Raw genomic sequence first — 8,892 nt, 5'->3', positions numbered from 1 at the left:
AAATTGTTGATTGAAAGTAAAATTTCAAAAAAATAAATAAAAATAAAATAAATAAAATTTGTTGGGCAATCTCAAAAAACCAGTGAAATTTCTTAGAAATTGTTAATTTTTTTTATGATAGAAAAGGAGTAGGGTTTCTTTAGTTGAAGAAAAGAATTTTTTTTTTTTTTTTAAATTAATTAATTAATGTTTGGTTAGAAATAGAATTGTGAAAATTCATGGGAGTTAAAATGTAGTAGGGTTTAGCAGAAAATTTGGAATAAGAAGGGAAACCAGAATTTTCTTAATAAACCCTAGCTGAAAGAAGGGAAACCAAATTTTTTTAAGAAACCCTAGCTAAAAGAAGGAAACATTAGTAGGAGGATTTGTAGGAAGAAATGGCAAAAATGAAAAATGCTAAATTCGAGGTGGAGAAGTTCACCGGCAAGAACTTTCGCATTATGGAAACTCAAAGTTAGGGATTTGCTGGTGCAACAAGGGTTGCACAAAGATTTAGACGAGGTTAAAAAGAAACCTGTTGGCATGAAAGATTTGGATTGGGAGGACTTGGATGCCCAAGCTCTTAGTACCATCAGGTTGTGCCTGGAAGATGAAGTTCTCTTCAACATTGTGTAAGAAACATCAACATCAGGTTTATGGGGAAAACTAGAAACGTTGTATACGACCAAATATTTAACCAATAAAATTTATCTGAAAAGGAAATTGTACAGTCTTCGGATGAAGGAGGGTACAAAAATTGAAGAAAATTTAAATTTTTTTAATACACTTATTTGCCAATTGTCAGTTATGGAAGTTAAATTTCAGGAAGAAGACAAAGCTATCATGTTGTTGTGTTCTCTCCCTGAGTCATGGGACCACTTCATAACTTCTATCAGTTTGAGCACAACTGAATCTTTGGAATTTGATATAGTTGTGGGAGCTCTATTATCTGAAGAAGTACAAAGGAAGTCCAACATTGAAACCTCTACACCAAAAGCCATGGTAGCCAGAGGTTGGTCAAAGGAAAGAGGGGAGAAAGCAAGGATTTCTTCCAGATCAAAATCAAAGGGCAAGAAATGTAAAGCCAAATGTTGGTACTGCAACAAAATTTGACACCTCAAGAAAGACTGTTAGAAACGAAAGGAGTCTGAAACCCTAAAGGAGAAAGTAAATCAAGTTGAGTTGGGTATGATTGATGAAGTTTTATCTATTGAATTGGGTATGGTAGATGAAGCTTTACCTATTTGTAATGTCTCTTAGAATTATGAAAATTGGTTGTTAGATTCTGGTGCTTCTCATCACATGAGTCTGCATAGAAATTGGTTCACTTCATATGAAGTTGTGAATGGTAGTTCTATGTTTATGGGTAATAATGTATCTTGTCAGACTGTTGGGATGGGAAATATCAAAATTAAAATGTATGATGATACAGTTAGAACATTAAATGATGTTAGACATGTACTTGAGTTGAAGAAAAATTTGATTTCTTTGGGAGTGTTTGACTCAGAAGGTTATAAATTTACAAGTCAGAATGGAGTGTTGAAATTTTCAAAAGGCACTCTGGTTGTTATGAAGGCAAAGAAGATCATAAACCTTTACAAACTCAAAGGAAGTAATCAGGTCAGTGAGGCAACGACTGTATTTGAGAAGGCAAAAGAAGGTACTCGCCTATGGCATTAGCGGCTGGGTCACATGAGCGAGAAGGGTCTTCAGGTACTGATGAATCACAAATTGCTTCCTAATTTGAAATCCTTGAGGTTGGATTTTTGTAAACATTGTGTGTATGGAAAACAATGTAAACAAAAATTTAAAACTGGAATTCATAATAGTAAAGAAATTTTGGACTATATTCATTCTGATCTTTGGGGACCATCTCCTACTGTATCTTATGGAGGTGCATTATACTTCTTAACATTTATTGATGATTTCTCCAGGAAAGTCTGGGTTTATATGTTGAAAATAAAATCTGATGTATTTAATGTTTTTAAACAATTTAAAGCTATGGTGGAAAAGAAAACAGACAAATCAATTAAATGTTTAAGAAATGACAATGGCGGTGAATTTACTTCCCTAGAATTTGAACAATATTGTAAGGATGAAGGGATTGTTAGACATAAAACTATTGTTTATACTCCTCAACAAAATGGCATTGTTGAATGTATGAATCAAAATCTTATGGAAAGAGCCAGAAGTGTGGTCAACAATGCTAACCTGCAAAAGGAGTTGTGGGCAAAAGCAGTATCTACTGCTTGTTATTTAGTTAACAAATCACCTTCAGTTGCCATTAATTGTAAAATTCCTAAAGAAGTTTGGTCGGGTCAGTCTTGTAAATATTCACATTTAATAATTTTTTGTTGTGATGGCTATGCTCTTATTCCAAAGAATCAACGTTCAAAGTTAGACCCAAAAGCCAAATGTTATGTCTTTGTTGGGTATGACTATGTGGTGAAAGGATACAGGTTGTGGGATCTTTCTTTGCAAAAGATAGTCATTAGTAGAGATGTAACATTTGATCAATATTCTCTTCTAAAATCAGGTGTTGAAAAATTTGATCAGGAATACGTATCACCGAATCAACAAAACTTAGTTGGAGGCTACACCTTTTTCAAAAAGTCGAAAGGAAGGAGAGACTTCTGAAGAAAAAGGTGAAGAAGATGTAAAGGAAACTATTGAAGTTCCAGAACCAGTTCAGAAACTAGTCACTCTAAGAAGGTCTACAAGGGAAATAAAAACACCCAAAAGGTATCAAGATTTTGCTTCATCTATTACATTGATTACTAATGATGGGGAACCTTCTTGTTATCAGGAAGTAGTGGATGATGCAGATATCAAAAAATGGAAAAGGGCTATGGATGAAGAAATGGATTCCTTAGCCAAGAACAAAACCTAGAATCTTGTAGAACTTCCTGAAGGGAGAAGCATTGTCAGATGCAAATGGATCTTCAAATTGAAGTGAAATGATGATGGAAGTATCAAGAGGTATAAGGCGAGGTTGGTAGAAAAAGGGTATTCTCAGGTTGAAGGGATTGATTTTCATGAGATTTTTTCACCAGTTGTAAAACTTGTTTCTATTCGTATTGTGTTGGCGCTAACTGCATTACTTGACCTTGAGTTAGAACAGTTAGATGTTAAAACAACTTTTCTACATGGTGATTTGAATGAAGATATTTATATGGAACAACTAGAAGGTTTTGTACAAGGTCGCAACAGAAGATTAGTTTGCAAGCTCAGGAAATCATTGTATGGCCTGAGGCAGTCTCCCAGGAAGTGGTACAATAATTTTGACCCTTCATGGTGAGCCAGAACTTTACTAGAAGTGAGTATCATCATTGTGTATACTTTAAGAGTTTCAATGGCATATTCAATATCTTGGTCTTGTATGTTGATGATATTCTTATTGTGAGAGAAAGCATGGAAGATATCAATAGGTTAAAGGCTCAGCTCTCTAGGCCGTTTGATATGAAGAATCTTGGAGCGACAAAACATATCTTGTCCATGGAGATGCACAAAGAGAGGAAAAATGGAAAGCTTTGGTTATCACAACAGAAGTATGTGGAAATAATACTTGAAAAGTTTGGTATGAATAATGTGAAACATGTTAATGTTCCATTAGCTTCCCATTTTAAGCTTTCTTCGATTTTGAGTGCTAGAAATGATGAAGAAAATAAGTATATGTCTCGTGTACCATATGAAAATGCAGTAGGAAACTTAATGTATGTGATGGTATCTACAAGGCCTGACATTTCACATGTAGTTGGAGTTGTCAGTAGGTTCATGGCAAATCCAGGAGAATAACATTGGCAAGCAATGAAATGGGTGCTTCGGTATTTGGGAGGCACAAGTGACCATTGTATCATATTTAATGGTAGTGAAGGATCAATCTGCGGATATGTGGATGCTGATTATGCAGGTGATTTGGACAAGAGGAGATCTACAAAAAAATATGCCTTTACTCTTACAGGTGGAACAATTAGCTGGATGTCAAAGATTCAAAAAATAATTTCTTTGTTCACTATTGAAGCAGAGTATATAGCTGCTTCAGATGCCAGTAAAGAAGCAATTTGGTTGAAAGGTCTACTTGATGAGATTGGAAGGATGCATGAGAAATTGAATGTATTATGTGACAGTCAGAGTGCTATTCATTTGGCTACAAATCTAGCGTATCACAACAAGACCAAAGACATTGATGTCAGGTACCATTTTGTGAGAAATGTGATCGATGGCGGAAAAGTAGCTCTTAAGAAGGTCCATACATAGGAGAATCGTGTAGACATATTCACGAAACTAGTTACAATAGAGAAGTTGCGATGGTGTTTGGCTTCTCTTGGCTTGCAGAAGAGATGATGAATGAGCATGGGCAAGGGATTATGAAAATGGTTGTCAAGGTGAAGATTGTTGAAAGAATGACAATAATTATGTAACTGTGGGTAAATTTAGTTTTTTTACCATTCAGTCAGTTTTATAACGGGAAGAAGTTATGTAAGGAAGTAGCCCATATTAATTGGGATTACCTGAGAGGCTTGTAATCATGGAGAATCATTCTTGATTAATAAGATTTCCAATCACTTGCCCCGTGGAGGTTTCCTTGACACATTGTCATGGTTTTACCATGTAGGCTTTTTGTGTTCTTGTGTGTGATTCAATTTCTCAATTTTATGTATTTTTTCTTGCTTGTGAATGATTAATAACTCTGAAATACCAACAAAATCCACATATCTCTTGTGATAATACTAAGGGAAGAGTTTCAATAAAATTTTAGGAGGGTCGATTTCTATTTTGCACTAGCATTAGGGGAGACGAGCTAATTGTTTCTAGAGGTCGAGTTCCAAGGATATTTTGTTACCACTGTGCCAAGGGATCAACTAGATTGAATTCCTTATTGTCCAAAATTATCCAAGAATTTCGCACAAGGAGGATACCTTCAACAGACAAGTTATTTTCAGATTAGAGTTCAACTTTGGAAAGGTGTATCATAGTAGAGGAAGGACAAGTTCTCTCTCATATACAACTGGTAAAATATTGTACCCAGGGAAACGTGTTATTCAGCGAAAGGGAACTCAAAATTGGTATATGATTTTCATACATTGTGGGACGAATTTTAGCTCTAGGGGTGGCCTTATTTATATTTTTTCATGGGTCTGAAGATGCACTGAGTATCAGTGCATGGAGTAGCCATTTCACAAGGAAAGGAAAGTTGTCTAGACTATTGAACATGCCCACACTTAAGAGATTAATGTTATATTGATATCACAGTGGGAAAAAGGGCTTCCCAAGTTCTCTCATGTTGCTCATTATTGTACTCTCTCTTATATTATGTAGATTTTGGGTTTTAAATCAATGAAGTCATGGATTTGCATGGCTTCCCATACTGTTCTAATGACAAATATTCCTTACTAGGTTGATATTAATACCATATGGTTATTTTGGGATGTGATTGCAAGCATATGTTTTGGATAAAATTCATTTATCTAAATTATAAAACAAGAGAAGAACACCTACAACAGTCCCATGCTAACAATTTAACAAAATATCATTAAAACCAGACTAGGAAAAATTTAGAAATTTTATATGCACTTTAAGGAACTTGCAGAGAGGAATATTACAATCTAATAATGTTGGTTTATGAAATTGATGATAGTTTTTATAACTTTCTACTTTATTTTACCTTGCAGTATGAATGTTTCCCTAATACTATGTTCTAAATAAATATGAGAGATTTACCACTTAAAATTCCATGTAAATGTAAGAAATTTAGATCTTTTCACGTGTTATTAATTTCACATAAATATAAGGGAGTTACCATTTAAAATTTCATGTATTATTAATATTTTGGTGTATATTGCATTTAGTTTTATGTTTTACCAACTATTATTTGTGGCTTGACTAAATTTTTTTACAATTTTTTTATGGTTTAACTTTACCAATGAAAATTTACTATTTTTCATAATATTTAAATTTATTTATTTTAAATGTGATTGGTTCAACTCTTATTTTGAAATGATTACATTTGTATAAGATACTTCATGATTTGAAATTGATAGCTAGTTAATGTTGTGCTAGTACCATTTCCAGATATAAAATTTTCTTTGCTTTGGTTTGCTTATCCATGAGCATGCGATTGTCAATTCATCTAACTTGGTGAAATTTAGTGTTTTGCATGAACTTAAAAGCATGAATTTAAATGGTTGAAAAACAACATATAAAAACACAACAAGCACAAATAACAGAGCTCAATACACAAATTTTTGTTGAGGGAGCTCACCCCTCCTGGGCTATATCTCCTTGGTCCAACTTCATTGTGTGGGTCTTTGTATTAGCTTCAATAGTGTTCAAATTGTTGTTACATACACTCAATGCTCTTGTAACCTATTCCAATGAGTTTAAAATATTAAAATCTATTAGAAATGATTAGTTTTTTACTCAATTTGGTTACGAGTTGCTCTGGGAATGGCCTCCAACACTTGGTGGCCCTCAGATTAAAAAATCTTCAAGTGACCAAAAGAACCTATAGATGACCTCTTGTACCTCTGCAACTTGCTCCAATGAGTTCCTAGCATGCCAATTAGCCAAAAATGACTATTCATTTTTGAAATTTGGCTGAGAATTGCCTCAGTTATGGCAAAACCAAATTTTCCTACATTTCCTCCACCAAATCTGGAAGAACTGCTAGTTAAATTTCCAAAAATAGGAATTCTGCCATAGTTGGAGGCGTCGCCGAAAATACCGCCAGATTAAACTCCAGTTAATTAATGTAAAACCAGTTTAATTATTCATTAAGCAAGATTAAGGGCGCACTTAGCGCTGGCCCCAACTCTCAGTTCTGGCACGTGGTCACATGGGGTGGGGGCTGGCTCACTGGGCTGGCTCCCACCACCCCGCCGTCGGTCATAATTGCACCCTTAAATGTGGCTATGTTTTAACAAGCCTCATGTTTCGTCCAACGGTAAGCCATTGTAATTGGGAGGGGGAGGTTACGGGTTCAAACCTGCCCTCCACCCATCCCATAACATATATTTTGCCACCTGAAATTACCATAAAAACTTTAAATGCGACATATAAATATTCGTTCATTGATTGTAATATCGTTCAGAAATTTATAAGCTTTATAATATATGCGGATTTGAATTATAAATATATATATATATATATATATATATATATATATATATATATATATACATATATATATAGATATATAACTAAAAAAAATTCAAATTCCATCTTAGAGCCAACTATGCAATTTTACCTTCTCTGAACCAAACTGGCAAATCCGAAGGTGACACTTGTCACAAGCCCATTGGGCGAAAACTGAAGAAGATTCCCCTTGCTGATTGGACTGCCATGTCATCATTCTGCCCCATTCTGCAATTTTTTTAGCTGTTTAGGAAAACGAATAGCAGGGCTTTTCTCCTTCATCTGGACTCTATTTTCGATGAAACGAATTGTGTTGTGATCGTCTTGACGAGACAGTTGCAACCATATAGTTTTCGAACCAATCTAAGAACTTTGAATTTTGAGCTAAATATTGAGCACCTGATCATTCCTCCCCACTAGAAGCCTTTTGGACCCCAAAATCTCTCTTGATCACTGATTATGTTGATGAGGGGATTGTTCCCTCATCCTTCCAGTGTTTATCCATTGAAATTTTCCTAATTTCATCATTTGGAGAATTTCATAAAAAATCAAAATTTTCCTTGATTCCGACGACCATCTATTGTTGTCTTTGACACTGTCATGCTGCAATATTTCTAAATTTGCAAAACAACAATCTAATTTTACAGAAAACATCTTGTTTCTACCTTGGTCAACAATCAAAGGAAACTTGGAATCTTTCTCACCTTGCACTTTGTCTCTATGGCAATTTTTAGCTTCTTTTTCCTTATACTTGAGTCGACTCTTGCCCAAGCTTCTTCGCCATTGTAATGTGCCTTTTGGAAACCAACAATGAACATTTATGAAACCCATGCCTTCTTTGCCAAGCTATGTTGTCCTCTTCTCTTTGACCTTTGCAACTTCTTGCACCGACACCTTGTTTTCAACACTGCTCAACACCAATGTTGGCTGCTGCAAATGTTTTTCACCTTATTTCAAAGGCAACCTGTTATCATTCTGAAACAACTCATTACAAATATAAGCATCTTTATGAAAATTATGATTCAAAACATCTCTTTGTTTGATCATCAACAATAAAGAAATGTTTAGTTTCTTGCGGTGAGCTCTCAAAATATACTTCACCCAATTTTTAAGCAAATGATATTTGTGCTGATAGCGATGAAACACCGCTTTCCTTTCATACAAATATGGACTTCCCAAGATAATTCCAGAAATTTCAAGTGGAACCACGTCTAACTTGACTTCATCAACAAAGTTTGCAGTAACAACAAATCTAAAAATGCATTTCCTTGAAACATGTAAATTGGCATCCTTAACTATCCAACCCAAAGGGTATGGTTTGGTACAGTTTCAGGTTTAAGCTCTTTAACTAAGTCTTTTGAAACCAGGTTTGCTTGTGATCCACTATCAAAGAGTGCATCAATCTTGGTATGATTTGAGATTACTCTGACAGTGAACAACTCTTCCCTTTTGTCTTGATTTGGAGTGTTGTTGTGACTATTTAAGGATCTAGTACTTTCAACATGTTGACCTTTCAAACCCATAGCTGTAATTTTTGTCTCATCTCCTGAATTTGACCCTAAGTATTTTTTAGCTATAGCAATAATTTTTCCCTTCTCTTTGGCTTTCAATCTATCTGGTTTTAATTCTGGATGAAGTTGCCAACAATGGTCTTCATCATGGCCAGTCTTTGAACAGTTTTTGCATGTGAGTTTTTCCTTCTCTTTTTTGATACTTGCATTCTTCTTTCCCTTCCATTTTCCTCCCTTCTCTTTTCCCTTACCCTCACTTTCACCTTTC

This window comes from Pinus tabuliformis, chromosome J (genome assembly GCF_031772625.1).
Source record: "Pinus tabuliformis cultivar Carrire ecotype Pingquan chromosome J, CPIR1, whole genome shotgun sequence".
Lineage (NCBI taxonomy): Eukaryota > Viridiplantae > Streptophyta > Pinopsida > Pinales > Pinaceae > Pinus > Pinus tabuliformis.
This window is presented reverse-complemented; position numbering follows the sequence as displayed.